Source organism: Lithobates pipiens, unplaced genomic scaffold (genome assembly GCF_037356315.1).
Source record: "Lithobates pipiens isolate NorthernLeopardFrog02 unplaced genomic scaffold, aLitPip1_a1.2 Scaffold_18, whole genome shotgun sequence".
In the NCBI taxonomy this organism is placed as follows: Eukaryota; Metazoa; Chordata; class Amphibia; order Anura; family Ranidae; genus Lithobates; species Lithobates pipiens.
In genome coordinates, this window is record NW_027507758.1 from 568,371,580 (window position 1) to 568,389,302 (window position 17,723).

The 17,723-nt window shown below is 42.4% G+C and overlaps 1 pseudogene; it reads left to right on the forward strand.

Annotated features, from left to right (window-relative positions):
- Nucleotides 1-12,385: 12,385 nt before the first annotated feature.
- On the forward strand, nucleotides 12,386-13,312 carry LOC143986776 (galectin-9-like; annotated as a pseudogene).
- Nucleotides 13,313-17,723: the final 4,411 nt, after the last annotated feature.

Consider the following 17,723-nt stretch of genomic DNA (forward strand, 5'->3'; position numbering starts at 1 on the left):
TTCAACACTCCACCCAGGGGCCCACTGTAACATAGGGCTGTTCATGGGCCTAACACTTCAGCTTCCAACCCCATCATAGCATATTCCGACCAAATTATCTGCCAAATTGTGTACAGATGGTGGGTTGAAAACCCTTTGCTACACCATCCCCCCAGGCTTACTGTAGCAACAACTCATGAATGGTCAGAAGTACCCATGCTGTGGCACCCTGCATTTCTCCATGTTTCTAGCTCAGGGCTCCAATAGTCCAGCTAAACACCTGGGGTTCATGTCACACAGGGCCCAGGTAAAATAGCACATGCTCCATAGAAAGGGTTTCTTCATCTCCATCCATCTCCATCTTCATCCCATGACCTCCCCACTCCCGACTTAACCAGGTTTACACCATTTACGTTGTATCCAGGACCCTGCCCACCAACACTTGTGAACTGTTTTATTAATTGCACCCCTCCAGCTGCCTGTGGACAAGCTGTGTACTGGCCCACCTTACACACTTCCATTCAAGTGTCAGGCATCTTCTTGAATAACATTACTCCAGCCAGAAGTCCAATATCTTCACTTATAAGAAAAAAACACTGGCAAGGTTAATATGGCACTTCAGGCTTCAATCCAACAAACCCATATCTTCTGATATAGTCTAAAGTCCTTGTTCCCTTAGATCAGTGCTGGTTTCTCAAAGCCGATAATTAGGGAAGTTCAGGAGAAGGAACCAACACAGTTCAACTTAGCGCTCTGCTACATTGTTCCTGTCCAAGATACACAACAACTCAAAAACTCTCCTAAGCTACATCCACTTTATATCAACAATTTTAAGGGAAGGTTGGAGCCCTTGTCAGCTTTTCATTGCTCAAGTGGAGTTGTAGAAGCAAGGCACTGTATACAAATCTTTCGCTGGTTGGTGAGAGATCTTTGTTTAAGTTGGATAGCCTAGGTTCAGCAACTCTCCCCAAAACAAGGGTCCCTCCTGGAGATAGGGGTCACCCAGCTTGAGAAGTCTACAGGTATATATAGTTGAGCCAGAAAGAGTGCCAAACTCACATGTTGGGAGTCCAAATGGTAGCCACGTTTTAGGGCCCTAAAACACACTAACCCAGGTAATGGATTTAAAACAGACAGCCTGGGTATATCAATGAGAACCAAAAATCTTTCTAACGGAGCCCCAGAAAGCAGTAAAACTTAATAGGAGTTCCATCCTTTTCCATTTCTATCTAAAATGAACAAAATAAAATGTTTGGGGTAGTAGATCTTAGAACTTTAACACAGCAATTTTTTCCTGTGTCTCACTGTAAAATAGGCATTTTCCTGTGGATCCTGCCAGTAGATCCCTTGATCTTCGTTTCCCTTGAAAAATGACAATACTGTTAGTCCTACAGTAAAATTGTGCAACAGTGTTTTCACCCCTAGAAAGGCACTCTTGAAAGGGCATGCCATTTTATATACACTTTTAGTAAAAGACAAAAAAGTAAGACCCAGTTCCAGCTGACACTGTTGCAACCAGTTACATCGACTTTTTTGTTTTTTGAATAAGGGTTTAAAGGAAAACTAAAAGCACTTTTATTTACCTGTTCCTCCACTCACCCGATAAATGTTGATCCCCTTCACTCTGACAGTGGACTTCCCCTTGGCGTTCTTACATCTAGTGCAGGGCTACTGTCCCTACATCATTATCTTGATGATGTAAGAGGACATTAGAGCCCCAGATTGGTGGGAAACAAATGCTTCAGGGGCAGGTCTAGCAGTGCTAAAGTAAAGCAGCCCACAGGACATGGATTACTGGAACCATGTCCTGTGGTCTGATGAGACCAGGATGAACTTATTTGGTTCAGATGGTGTCAAATGTGTGTGGCGGCAGCCAGGTAAGGAGTACAAAGACAAGTTTGTCTTGCCTAAAGTCAAGCATGGTGGTGGGAGTGTCATGGTTTTGGGCTGCATGAGTGCTGCCGGCACTGGGGAGCTACAGTTCGCTGAGGGAACCATGAATGCCAACATGAAATATGATATACTGAAGCAGAGCATGCTTCCCTCTCTTCCGAGACTGGGCCACAGGGCTGTATTCCAACATTATAACAACACCAACACCTCCAAGATGACCACTGCCTTGCTAAAGAAGCTGAGGGTAAAGGTGATGAACTGGCCAAGCATGTCTCCAGACCTAAACCCTATTGAGCATCTGTGGGGCATCCTCAAACGGAAGGTAGAGGAGCGCAAGGTCTCTAACATCCGCCAGCTCTGTGATGTCATCATGGAGGAGTGGAAGAAAACTCCAGTGGCAACCTGTGAAGCTCTGGTGAACTCTATGCCCAAGAGGGTTAAGCCAGTGCTGGAAAATAATGGTGTGTTGAGTTATTTTGAGTGGACAGCAAATTTACACTGTTATACAAGCTGTATACTCACTACTTTACATTGTAGCAAAGTGTAATATCTTCAGTGTTGTCACATGAAAAGATATAATAAAATATTTACAACAATGTGATGGGTGTACTCACTTTTGTGAGAGACTGCACATATTCGAAGAGGCAAAGCTGGCACAGTACACGCCATTCACCTGGCGTGTATAGGGGGAGAGTCTAAACCCTTTTTCTAAAAAAAAGGGTTAAAAAAAAGAAAGGTTCTATACATGTAGCAGAGCAAAGGGGGGGGGGGGGGGGGGGGCAGGAGGCAATTTCACTTTCTAGCTGGAGATCCTCTTTAACTTGTGCAGACTTTTCATTTTTTGAGCTTTGAGTTGAGCTTTAAACTCAGCTTTAAGCCTTCTTCTAACCTTACCCCATTCCATCAGAAAAATTGCCTACAGATACACTTTATTAAGTTAATAAAACAAGGAAAATAGAGATTCTTAAAAAATGAGAAGGTCACACCCAAAAACGACGCTCACCAAAAATACATACATTCCCTTTGAAGCATTTTACTAAGAGATTGGTTCATATAACTCACATTTTCCATATAAATTGAACTCTTTTCCCTATTTTCCATAATCTTTTATCAGTACAATGTCAATAGTTTCAAACAATAAAACATTACATCTTCACAATCCAAACATAAATGGTTTACAGCATATTTTATATATATATTTATGTTAGTTATAAAGAAATAATTGTGCAGCAACCAAAAATAAACTGTTTAAAACAGTAATATGATCTTCATGGAGAACCATAAACTCTGGAAAAATTGTAGAAAAATTACAAGATACAACTCAATAAAATGAAAGAATGAACATGCATCGGATATATAAAACATAAACCGAAAGACCTAGAACCTTGTTTTCATTACCAGGCACAAGCACGGAACTGTTGAAGCAAATAATACATTCAGAGCTTCGACTGGCACACAGGGGTGGAGGTAACCTTTGCCAGAATCTGCTTTTAATCTGATTAAGGGTAATCTATTTTGTTAGGTTTTTTTAATTTTTTTTATTTATCTTATAGAGTTAATTGACTAATGCTAAAAGTTAGAAACTATTAAAGTAAATTAACAAGGGGCAAGGTTTTGGATGGGTAATTATAAAAAAAAATGAGAACACAGGTGCAGTGCTAAATCAAAATGAATAGCAAATGTTCCATAATCTTATACATATTTGAAAAAGAATAAAAAAAACAAAAACACAATACGTGATACTCATATATGCACTGGTCAATATTGACCCATAAACACCATATTGTGTCCATACAGAAACAAAAGAGTGTTGCTTCAATCTTCCACGAGTGAATATCGGTGTAGGAAAATAAAGATAAATTGGTGAGGGCCCCTCAGACCATCCCACTGACGACGACGTCTATGACAAAATGCATACGGTGGAGCCTATGAGAGTGACGTCATCACACACACCAGCTGACAGATGGCTGGGATCCTACTGTTTGTCCATAGGATTTGCATTGATTATGAGAGGCTTGTATGTTTTTATCTATGCAAGTGCGCACTTTTCAATAAAGCGGTTTAACCTTTCTCTCAGATTCTAGAGACCTGCCCCAACCTTGCCCCTCTGAGAGTGCATGCAGGGATCTGTTAGTTCCGGCAGCCACTGAGACCAAAGCTGTACCTTGTAAGCACAGAAGGCTTCTGTGTTTACAAGTGAGAACGGGGAGCAGAAGCAGAGGGTGAGAGCCGGAGGTGACAGAATGGAGTGTAAAACTAGGTGTGAGGGCCACATGAAAAGGCCTGGTGGGCTGGATTTGATCCGCCGGCCTTGTGTTTGACATATGTGATAAAGAGGATGGTTAACTCATTTTAGTTCTCCAACCTAAACATCTGCTTAATATTTACTGACCAAGGGTTAGATGCCCAAGATGAAACTATGACACTAGACACTCAATATACAACTATGCATGGAATGTAAAGAATGTACAATAAAGACAACTTAGGAAGACTACACACTATGGCAAACAACAAAGTTGAAGTCCTAAAGTCCCAGAACTTGGAAAGTACTATATCACTGCTTTGGAAGAGTACTTTCAGATAACTTACTTTAGGGCCTGTGTAGCCACACTTTGGGTTTGTGTCAATGGTATCGCTACATGTATGGCCACCACTAGAGAACTAACATCATGGCTTATGTCAACACACTTTGTGCTTGTGTCAGTGGGATCAGTTTTACGTAAGCTTAAGGGACTTATAAGGTCATTCAGAATTCACTGACAGGTACATTTACCTGAAACCTTAGACTAAGCTTGGAATGCCGCTCAAAGTCAAAAATTCCATTCCCATGATCCACAGGTGAAGGGGTACAGGCTGTCAGTATGCCTACCTAGAGCGTTGTATGCAGTGAAAAGAGAAAACAGCTCTCCCAACTAGCCAGAATAAACTGTGTCTGAAGATCGGCTTCAGATTACATGTTTCTGCCAAGAAACCATGCCCTCTGATGGGTTTCACCCCACCCATGAGGACTTAGTCATGGGGTCTATGACTAAGACCTGGTGGGCGAGGTGAAACGCATAAGTGGTGTGGTTTCTTGGCAGGGACATGTAGGCTGAAGCTGATCCTTAAACACAGGTTATGCTGGCTGGTTAGGAGATTGTTAGCGCTTGACACCAGGTCAGATTCAAGTATTTGCGGGAAAAAAAATACATTTAAAGCCCAACTCTGGGAAATTTGAGAAATCTTCCTTGCAGTGGGACTGCACCTTCACTGCAAGGGTTAACGCCTTGTTTAAATGCAGAGTAAAAGCACTTTTACTTGATTGTCTGTTCCCCCTGCAGACAGCACTACCCCATGCGCTGGTGGTGGACTGTTCCTTGGCATCCTATGCAATGGTATGGACCCTACATTGCTCTTAATGACATCAGGACCTTAGAGCACTGGAGCATGGGGGCTGATGTTGCGGGGACCCATCTAGCAAAGCAGCAAAGACAAGGATCTAATAAGTAACTTTTCTGCTTTTCAGTTTAAAATATAAATTAAATGCAAAATATTTGTGTATAGATATACTATATTGTCAAATGTATTGGGACGCCTGCCTTTACATGCACATGAACTTTAGTGACATCCCAGTTTTAGTCCGTATGGTTCAATATTGAGTTGGCCCACCCTTTGCAGCTATAACACCTTCAACTCTTCTGGGAAGGCTGTCAACAAGGTTTAGGAGTGTGTCTATGGGAATGTTTGATCACTCTTCCAGAAATTTGTGAGGTCAGGCACTGATATAGACAAGAAGGGGTTCTATCGGGTTGAGGTCGGGACTCTGCAGGCCAGTCAAGTTCCTCCACCCCAAAACTTGCTCATCCAAGTCTTTATGGACCTTGCTTTGTGCACTGGTCCAAATCATTAGGTGGAGGAGGTATTATGGTGTGGGGTTGTTTTTCAGGGGTTGGGTTTGGCCCCTTAGTTCCAGTGAAGGGAACTCTTAAGGTGTTAGCATACCAAGACATGTTGGACAATTTCATGCTCCCAACTTTGTGAGAACAGTTTGGGGATGGCCCCTTCCTGTTCCAATGATTGATCTTTCCAGTGAAAGACTGTGCAGTGGGGGGGGGGGGGGGGGGTCTGGACAAGTCTGATCATTAAAGGGAGAGCAGCAAAGCTACAGAGCTTACTGTGGTGTGCTCTCCTGCATAGTATGGTTCGCCTTTCATAAAAAAGAAGAGGGACTGGCAGGAACCCCAGAGATTTCACACAAATGAAGCAATGCAAAGAGAGCAGGATATGTTTTCATATATATATATATATATATATATATATATATATATATATTGCACAGCAGGCACATATCAGGAATATGAAATGTTGGGTTTACATACGCTTTAATATTTATTTTATTATTATTTTTACTTTAACATTTTATTTTATTATTCCTGTATTATTATATTATTTACTGATTTCTTTTATTATTATTATTATTATTATTATTATTATTATTATTATACAAGACTTATATGATTATTATTATTATACAGGACTTATATGTCACCAACAGTTTACTCAGCGCTTAATTAATACAGAGCTGCATTAATGTGTGTCTTTTATATTTGCCCAGCGTTCAGCTTGAAGTGATAGGTCCAAATTAACTCTTTAAAGGACACCTTTTGCACTAAGCACCATGAAGTGTAAGTCACCTTCCAAGCTGTCACTTGGCATTACATCTGGCTGATTGATTTATTCATCAAATCCCAACATTTTTGACATTTGTAAGAACATGCAGCAGTAACGTGAAGCGACACCACTATACTGTGGGGGCGACGTTCTAAATATTGATTCTTCTCAGCAGCTCCACCTTAACCCTTCTTTTATCTAGTTTGGTCGTTCCTTCGAAATACAAAGGACACCTAGCGCCAAACACGTTTTACTGTAGACTCGGCGTACCACCGCGGCCGCTGTTTCCGCTTTGAGCAGTTCATAGTAAGCTCCTGCACGGTTTATGAACTGATATAAAATAAGATATTCGTCTTTTATCTTCAATAAAAATGGCAATTTGAAAAAACGTTAGGAGAGTGCACGGTCTCAACGCACCGCAATCCGCAATACAACACCGGGATGTTCAATGTCGTTTTATAAGCAATAAATAGCACCGGAATGTCCTTTTGCGTAATTGGCAGCGGTGTGCCTCCTGTTACTTTTATAGGAAAATGGTTTAATAACAGTTTTTTCACTAGTTTTCATTGAGAGCTCAGCGCTCTTCAAGGTAGATTGAACTTAATGGTGTGCATATTTCTTTGTTACTATAATAGAAAAGGATTTTAAAGAATGAATAGCAAATTATTGTCCGTGGTTACTGGAAAATCTTGTATCCGAAGCCGATTTCTACGACTAGACAGCACGCGGCCTTTTAAATGAGAATTTATCCTTGTTTTTTTTTTTTTTTTCATATTACTGTGACGGTTTTGATGATAAAACTGCAGTGGGTACAGTCTTAAATTTGATTTATTTGTAATAAATCGTGTCATGACAAAACACATAAGTAGGAAGATTTGCTTATTCCGTATTTTTTGTGCCGGCTACCTTCCATAGTGAAGGAAAACCAAAAGCAAGTTTAAACTTTCTCGCTAGCGGTAATAAATTAGCTCAAGTGAAGGGCTCATTCGCACTGGCGAATACATAAGGCGCTCATAAAGCGCACACGCATAGTGCATGAGCGGTGTGCAACTCTTTACTTAAAAAATGTATTTAACTTAACTATGGCAGCACCTTGTAGACATGTGCACTGCAGAAAAATGTGTTTGTTTTTTGGGTAATTCGTTATGATCGTAATTCGTAAATTCGTAATTTTAAGAATTTGAAAATTTAGAAAATTCGTAAATGTGTAAAATTAAAAAATAAGAAAAATAAGAAAAAAAATTCTAAAGAATGAAAATCCAAAAATTCTAAAGAATTAACTAACTAACTAATAATAACTAACTATTAAATTATAGGTATTGTAATTTCCTTTCAAATTTGGCTGTTAGTGAACGTAACGAATATGAATTTATCCGAAGTTACGAAATAACGAATGCCACATCTAAACAAATGGAACAGAACAAATGAATAATAAATAATAATAATAAAAAGTTTTATTATTATTATTGTTATTTGTTATTATTAATTCATTACATTCCATTTGTTTAGATCCAACATTTGTTATTTCGGATAATTCGTAACTTTGGACAAATTTGTATCCGTTACGTTCACGAAATTTGAATTCCAATACCTATAATTTAACCACCTTCAGACCGGACCATTTTGCTGGTAAATGACCAGAGGTCTTTTTACAATTTGGCACTGCGCTGCTTTAACTGGTAATTGCGCGGTCATGCAATGTTGTACCCAAACAAAATTTGCGTCCTTTTCTTCCCACAAATAGAGCTTTCTTTTGATGGTATTTGATTGCCTCTGCGATTTTTATTTTTTGCGATATAAACGTAAAAAGACCGCAAATTTTGAAAAAAAATGATATTTTCTACTTTTTGTTATTAGAAAAATCCAATAAACTCAATTTTAGTCATACATTTAGGCCAAAATGTATTCAGCCACATGTCTTTGGTAAAAAAAAAGTCAATAATTGTATATTTATTGGTTTGTGCAAAAGTTGACACATCTACAAACTAAGGTACGTTTTCTGGAATTTACGCAGCTTTTAGTTTACGACTTCTCATTTCTTGAGGTGCTAAAATGGCAGGGCAGTACAAAACCCCCCCAAATGACCCCATTTTGGAAAGTAGACACCCTAAGGAAATTGATAAGTGGCATGTTGAGCCCATTGAATATTTTATTTTTTTGCCTCAAGCGATTGAATAATGACAAAAAATATATATTTTTTTTTTTTTACACAAAGTTGTCACTAAATGATATATTGCTCACACATGCTATGGGCATATGTGAAATGACACCCCAAAATAAATTCTGCTGCTTCTCCTGAGTACGGGGATACCACATATGTGGGACTTTTTGGGAGCCTAGCCGCGTACGGGGCCCCGAAAACCAAGCACCGCCTTCAGGCTTTCTAAGGGCGTAAATTTTTTATTTCACTTCTCACTACCTATTACAGTTTTGAAGGCCATAAAATGCCAAGATGGCACAAAACCCACACAAATGACCCCATTTTAGAAAGTAGACACCCCAAGATATTTGCTGAGAGGCATTTTGAGTCCATGGAATATTTTATATTTTGCCACAAGTTGCGGGAAAATTACAAACTTTAATTTTTTTTTATTTTTTTTTCACAAAGTTGTCACTAAATGATATATTGCTCACACATGCTATGGGTATATGTGAAATGACACCCCAAAATAAATTCTGCTGCTTCTCCTGAGTACGGGGATACCACATATGTGGGACTTTTTGGGAGCCTAGCCACGTACGGGGCCCCCAAAACCAAGAACCGCCTTCAGGTTTTCTAAGGGCGTAAATATTTGACTTCACTCCTCACTATCTATTACAGTTTTGAAGGCCATAAAATGCCAAGATGGCACAAAACCCCCACAAATGACCCCATTTTAGAAAGTAGACACCCCAAGCTATTTGCTGAGAGGCATGTTGAGTCCATGGAATATTTTATATTTTGCCACAAGTTGCGGGAAAATTACAAACTTTTTTTTTTTTTTTTTCACAAAGTTGTCACTAAATGATATATTGCTCACGCATGCCATGGGCATATGTGAAATGACACCCCAAAATAAATTCTGCTACTTCTCCTGAGTACGGGGATACCACATATGTGGGACTTTTTGGGAGCCTAGCCGCGTACGGGGCCCCGAAAACCAAGCACCGCCTTCAGGCTTTCTAAGGGCGTTACAGTTTTGAAGGCCATAAAATGCCAAGATGGCACAAACCCCCCCCAAATGACCCCATTTTGGAAAGTAGACACCCCTAAATTTAGGGGTACACTAGTGAGACTAGGTAATAAATGGCGGGTGCCCTGAAACTATAAAAAAAATAACTAACCAACCAGCGTCACCTGTAACAGTTATATGGTGATCACTGGTGAAAGGGTTAACTAGGGGGCAATCAGGGGGCTTTATGCGGTAGTATATGGGGGTCCCTGGCGCTATAAAAAGCTGCGGCGAACCTAAATACCTACCTGCCTAACTAGCGTCACCTATGACACTAATACAGTGATCAGAAAAACGATCGCTTATTAGGCTGGGTTCACACTGGAGCGATGTGGGAACGCAGCGAATCCGCGGCGGGTTCCCGCATCACATGCCTCCCGGCAGCAGTTCACACTGCCCTATGCGAACTGCTGGGAGTGTCAGTGACATGTTAATGACACCCCCAGATCAGTTCGCATATCGCAGTGCGATCTGCAAACTCGGATCGCATGGTGTGAACACCCATGCGATCCGATTCTGCTGCGGACCAAAAAAAGGGTCCCGTGCGAGTTTGCGGCGGGTGCGGCGGGTGCGACACGAATTCAGCCATACTATCTGTATGGCTGAACTCGAATCGCACAGAGATCGGATGTGATTTGCACTGCAGTGCGGTGCGAATCACATCCGTTCTCATAAACCGCTGCAATGTGAACCCAGCCTTAGTGACACTGGCGACGGGGGGTGATCACGGGGTTAAAACTTTATTGGGGGGGTTAGGGGGGTACCTTAGAACTAAAGGGGGCTAACCCTAACTGCCCTAACAGTTATTACAGTCACAAATGACACCCGCCGGGTGATCAGGGGGTTAAACCTTTATTAGGTAATAAATGGCGGGTGCCCTGAAACTATAAAAAAATAACTAACCAACCAGCGTCACCTGTAACAGTTATATGGTGATCACTGGTGAAAGGGTTAACTAGGGGGAAATCAGGGGGCTTTATGCGGTAGTATATGGGGGTCCCTGGCGCTATAAAAAGCTGCGGCGAACCTAAATACCTACCTGCCTAACTAGCGTCACCTGTGACACTAATACAGCGATCAGAAAAATGATCGCTTATTAGGCTGGGTTCACACTGGAGCGATGCGGGAACGCCAAGAATCCGCGGCGGGTTCCCGCATCGCATGCCTCCCGGCGGCAGGTCACACTGCCCTATGCGAACTGCTGGGAGTGTCAGTGAAATGTTAATGACACCCCCAGATCAGTTCGCATATCGCAGTGCGATCTGCAAACTCGGATCGCATGGTGTGAACACCCATGCGATCCGATTCTGCTGCGGGCCAAAAAAAGGGTCCCGTGCGAATTTGCGGCGGGTGCGGCGGGTGCGGCGGGTGCGACACGAATTCAGCCATACTATCTGTATGGCTGAACTCGAATCGCACAGAGATCGGATGTGATTTGCACTGCCGTGCGGTGCGAATCACATCCGTTCTCATAAACCGCTGCAATGTGAACCCAGCCTTAGTGACACTGGCGACGGGGGGTGATCACGGGGTTAAACCTTTATTGAGGGGGTTAGGGGGGCACATTAGAACTAAAGGGGGCTAACCCTAACTGCCCTAACAGTTATTACAGTCACAAATGACACCAATGCAAAAAAAAATAAAAAATGCAATTGGTGTCACTGTGACTGGGGGGGGGGGGGGGGCAGGGGTAATTGGGGGGTGATCGGGGGGTAAAGGGGGGGTGTGAGTGTGCCTGGCATGTTCTACTGTGTAGTGTAGTGCTTGTGCAACTCACCGATGCTCTCTCCTCGGTGCCGGAGCGAAAAATACCGACACGGAGGAGAGAATACATCACTTCCTCTCCTGTGTTTACATTACAGGAGAGGAAGTGATGTCACGGGACATTTTCATTCGTCGGGAGCGATCGCGAGGGGGTGGCCATGAATGAATGGCCGTCCCCTCGTCCGGGATCGCTCCCGAACGAATACCGACCGCCGCAGGCACCGGGCGGGGGCCCGATCGGGCCCCCGACCCGCGGGCAGGCAAGGACGTACATGTAAGCCCTTATGCCTGCCCGTGCCATTCTGTCGACGTACATCGTCGTGCGGCGGTCGGCAAGTGGTTAATAGTTATTATTGCAGATTTTCACATTTCCGGGTTTTTGGAATTTAGAATTTACAAATGTACGAGTTTTCAAATATTCAAATTTACAAATTTATGAATTTTTGAATTTACGAATTTATGAACATCCGAATTTTCGAATATTTGAATTTACGAATATTCGGAAAAATTTGTTAAGCGGTTTTGCCAAAACTTGTTAAAAAAATAATTCAGAATGAAGCTAATTGCACATGCCTAGCACCTTGAGATGTGTTATGCCACGTACACATGATCGGAATTATGGTCGGAAAAAGCTCTGATGGTTTTCCTGACGGAATACCACACACGGGCACACCAAATTCTGACTGTCAAGAACACGGTGACGTACAACACTACGACGAGCCAAGAAAAAATCAAGTTCAATGCTTCCGAGCATGTGTCGAATTGTTTCCGAGCATGCGTAGGAATTTTGCGCATCAGAATTGCTACAGACGATCAGAATTTCCAATAGATACTTTTACGTCGGAAAAATTTAGAACATGCTCTCAAATTTTTGCTGACGGTTCTCACTCCCAGTCATTGAACGAGTAACAGCACACAGATCAGATGGCAGGCTATGCACCCATTTACAATCCAGTTGTTCCCTTCCAGAGTGCCATACTTGGGGGGATCTCAGATTGAAAGAGAGTGACTCTCCAAGTTCACAGTCATGCCAAGACATTTGAAATAAACTTTGTCTGCTTCAACAATGGCATCGCATTTCACTTCAAGCCACGGTTTGACGACGGCAACATCATTGTATGTAACACTATGCAGAACAAGAACTGGGGTTCAGAGGAGAGTAAACACCATATGCCCTTCCAAAGGAATACGTACTTTGATGTAGCCATTGTTGTGGTAGGACATGCATTTCAGGTCACAGTGAATGGGCAGTTCCTGTTAGAATATCGCGTGTCTTATCAAGGCATCCAGTCCCTTAACATTAAGGGAGATGTCAGCCTCAGCTGTGTCACCTTTCACCCATCACCTGCAGAGATGTCTCCCGCACCACCACCATACACTCCATGTGCAGCTCACCCAGTGTATGGAGCAGCCTTGGCATCAAATGTGGCTTTTCCAGTGTTTGGGGCAGCCAAGCCGCAGCAAGGACCCACAATGGTGCATAATCTGGTTATTTTTTTTCAAGCTGCTTTCCCGAAAAGTTTTGTCAATAATGGAAACATTGTAATTACAGGAATGTTCCCTATGGTGCAGACAGATTCCATGTCAACCTTCTGAATAGCAGAACGAGAAATATCCAACTGCATATAAACCCTCGCTTTAATGAATGTACAATAGTAAGGAACACCCAGAACAGGGGCGCATGGGGTCCTGAAGAGAGGCAGCTTGCATACATGCCTTTCTGCCAAGGGCAAAACTTCCAGATGGAAATCAGGAATGAGGGAGGAGTAGTGAGCAAAATTCAGGGGTGCACCCATAGATTGTTCGAATCATAGCCAGTCCCTGATAAACCAGGCAAGATTCTAATCATCTATAGCTGTCATAACTGACTAACTGACACTGACATCAACAGTGACACTAATATAATGACCAGCTAAGAGAGAGGAGTGCAAAGTATATGGTAGTGGGTATTGTGTGCAGGAGAAAAGTGTGGAGCATATGGTGGTGGGCAGTATGTGCAGGATGGTATTAGTAGGGTAGTGGATAGTGTCAGTAGAGCAATAGACAGTGTCAATTTTTTTGTCTATTATTTTATTTTTTATTATGTTTTACAATTTTATTTTTGTATTTTTATTTTTTGCAAACATTTTTCAAGGGCAGTGAACAATGTTAGCAGAGCAGTAGATGGTGTCAGTGTTTTTTTATTTTTATTATTTTATGTTTTATTATTTTTTTACAATTTTATTTTTATTATTTTTTTTCAAATATTTTTTCAAAGTGCTTTGGTTGGGGGTGGAGGTGGAGAGGGGCTGTGGACAGTTATGGCTGAACGGTGTCAGTACAGCAGTGGACAGTGGGCAGTGGACAGTGTCAGTAGTTTTTTTTTTTTACAAATATCTTTATTAATTTTGTTTACAATTTAATTTCTTATTATTAATTTCAATATCAGTAGGGCAGTGGATGGTGTCAGTAGAGAAGTGGACGGTGTCAATCGTTTTTTTTTTTTTTGCAATTTTTTTTTTTTACCAATTTTTACAATTTATATTCTTTTTTTTTGGGGGGGGGGGGGGTTTAATAATTTTTTTTATTATTTTTACAATTAAATTTTTAAATAATTATTCATTACAATTCTTTCTTCTTTTTTTATCCCCCTGTCGGGGGGGGGGGGGGGGGGGGGGGGCTTCGGTGAGATATCAGTGAGATATCAGGTATCTAAACAGACCCCTGATATCTCCCCTTTGAGACAGAAAAGGACTGAGGACACAGATTCCCCAGTTCTTTCCTCAGCAGCCTCAGCTGCACTAAAGATGAATGAACAGGAGACAGAGGCTGGAGGAGGAGCTGGAGGAGGACACAGGGAGCCAGAGATTAAGGACATTTGATGGCCGTTGGGGGAGTTACAACCATTGATCTCCCTGCGGCTGTCAGCTGCTTCATTTTAAGCCACACAGGGAGATTGGCGCTTGTAACTCCCACCACCGATCAGTGTCGGGGACACAATCAGGGCAGACTTGGTCCGGAGACTTACCGGAGGGTGTCCGGTAACCGGAGACATCTGGTCACCCTAACTTAGGACATCTATTAGAAGAAGAAAAGTACTACAGGAGAAATCTCTGGATTTAAAGCGGAGGTCCACCCTAAAGTGGACCTTCCGCTCATTGGAATCCTCCCCCCCTCCGGCGCCACAATTGGCACCTTTCAGGGGGGAGGGGGGTGCAGGTACCTGTACAGTACAGGTATCTGCACCTACTTCCGGCATAGCTATCTGCAGAAAGATAGATTACGCCCCTTTCCGAAAGTCCCCCGCTGTCTGCTGGGAAACACACGGATCCCAGAGGCAGCGGGACCATCCTTATTGCGCAGCGCGACTCGCGCATGCGCAGTAGGGAACCGGTAAATGAAGCCGAAAGGCTCCACTTCCTGATTCCCATACCCAAGATGGCGGCGGCAGCACCCGAGAGACGATCGAGAGATCGGCTTCGGGTGTCGACATCGCGTGCACGCTGGGCGGGTAAGTGTCCTTATTTTAAAAGTCAGCAGCTGCAGTATTTGTAGCTGCTGGCTTTTAAAAAAAAAAAAAACGGCGGAACTCCCGGCGGACTCCCGCTTTAAGATGATTATTGCCATAAAAGTTTTATTTTTTATTTTTTTATGACCTTTTCATATTTATCCTGTTACTTTTGGCTGGAGTATTTCTTTAACAGACTATGTATTCCTTTACAGTGAAAATACTTTGCAATGTTCCCTATTGAATAACTTTCTTCCAGGCTTGTATTTAAGTGGAATTAATCAAGATGCGTTCTTTTCATGCAGTCTTTCCAATTAATTTGATGTAACGTAAGAAAAAAATATATTATTTAATTAGATTATGATGATGAAATTCAAAAAAAGAAACATTCTAATAGAGTTTTCTCACCGAAGCTTACGTTTTCTGTTGTCCTCAGGGTCTACTGTGAGCTCTAAACCCAGAAACAAATTGACCACCTGCAACTAGGGCTAAAGAGATTAATTAAAACATAAAAGCCTGCTCATTTGGTAAGAAATAACACTCGGAACTAATGGGGGTAAGATGCCTTACAGACAGGCATGAAATTAAAGAAGAACTCAAGTTTAAGTCATAATCTGTAGTATACAGATTGCTATGATGGTGGTTCTGACCTGGAGTTGGTGCAGCAGGTGCTGACCTGCCCGGTGAGCAGAGAGTACCTGAAGCGGAGCTTGAGCCTGGGATGGAGGTCCTGAGGAGGCAAGGAACAGAGAGAGCAGAGCTTGAGCCTGGGATGGAGGTCCTGAGGAGGCAAGGAACAGAGAGAGCAGAGCTTTAGCCTGGGATGAGGGTCCTGAGGAGGCAAGGAACAGAGAGAGCAGAGCTTGAGCCTGGGATGAGGGTCCTGAGGAGGCAAGGAACAGAGAGAGCAGAGCTTGAGCCTGGGATGAGGGTCCTGAGGAGGCAAGGAACAGAGAGAGCAGAGCTTGAGCCTGGGATGGAGGTCCTGAGGAGGCAAGGAACAGAGAGAGCAGAGCTTGAGCCTGGGATGAGGGTCCTGAGGAGGCAGGGAACAAAGAGAGAGGGAGGTGTCCTGAGTCGATGCACCATGGGCCTCTTGGTTGTACTTGCTACTTATGCCAAAAGTATCCAGTCAGCCCCTGACATGACTGTCTTTCATCTTGTCTAGAAATGCACCCTTCATGAGTTTAACCTCAATCTTTAGTCTAGTGATGTCATGGGCATTTGCACTTTTTGTCCCCCAGGAATGGAATGCTCAGTATGCTCTAAATCATCACTTTTCTCCCGCCTTGACTCCCTCGTCAGAACTGGCGGCATTGCTTTGCTGAACCACCCCATGTGACTTGACAAGTCACAGTTGGTGTCAACATCGGCCCCTATTAGCAATTGAGCAAGCAGGTCTCATAGTAACAATGAATGAAACCAAGGCTTGGATCTTTTCTAATGCATCACTAGATGATGGAAGTGGAAGAGAACAACTAAGATGGTGCAGACTTTGGCAGGGAAACCTAAAATTGAAAGTAAGCAAAAAAATATTCATACAAGTTAAAGAAAAAATGTATAATATGAGGGGGGGGGGGGGGGGGGGGTTTATATAACAATGGTATAATGGGCTTATCTGAGTTTACTACTGCTTTAATATGATAAATTGGGCTGGTATCTATATATCATATGGATATTGATCAGAGGTGGACCTGTAGACAATGACACATGTTAGGCATTATAAAGATATCTTATCCTCAATCAGACCTGCGATTTGTTGCAAAGGCAATCCTTCCAAAAGCAACTTCCTTTGATACTGTGACATGTCATGTGACCGAATGCCGAGAGTCACAAAAGAAGCCTACGCTGGAAGTTGTGAAAAGGTGCGTCATAATAATCCATTTCCCTCAGTCCACCTAAATGTACATACATAATATAACTATATACTAACATTTATAGGTAAAGTTGATTGATGGAATATCCAAATGCCTCTTGGGTGATCAGGAAGAATATGTTTCCCCTGCTGGAGCAAATTGGATCGCGCTTTGCTGTTTTTTTTGTCTTCCTCTGGATCAACTGTGGGTATAGGATTGTGTATATGGGATTGTATCACCCCTCACCCATTTTAATGGTTAAACTAGATGAACTTGTGTCTTTTGACTAACTATATAACTATGTAACCAGTCAGTAAGGGAACATGGCACACCTGGCATGCTTCCCCTTCTTTGAGACCTCAGAAATCTGTCCCTACCATCAAAGGACAAGTTGGTTGTGTTTGCATCTCCAGGCCAAAGATTCCTAATCTTCCACTACTGACTACCCTAATGGGGGTGCGGTACCTTACAAACAAGCATACAATTAAAGAAGAGCTCAGGTTTATTAGGTCATCTTTAGTACACAGTTTGCTTTGATGGTGGTTCTGAAATCTCTAAAGAGGATTGCTGATCAATTATTTTTGGAATTCTGATTTTTGGGCTATGATAATGTCAGCAATTTAATTGACACCCAGGTCAGAACTGGGCTTGAGGGTAGAGAGGCATTTGCAACACCCTCTTCTCACGGGGCCAGTAATAATAAGATACAGTATATTGGGCTGGTGAACCTTTGTCATCATGTAGATGTTGATCAGAGGGGGACCCATAGACAGGAGACATGTGCATTCGTTTTCATCCGAATGCATTTTCGTCCGAATTTCGGGTATTTTCGCTATCGCTTTAACAAATGATAACGAAACGTCAGAATCCGAAAAACGAAAG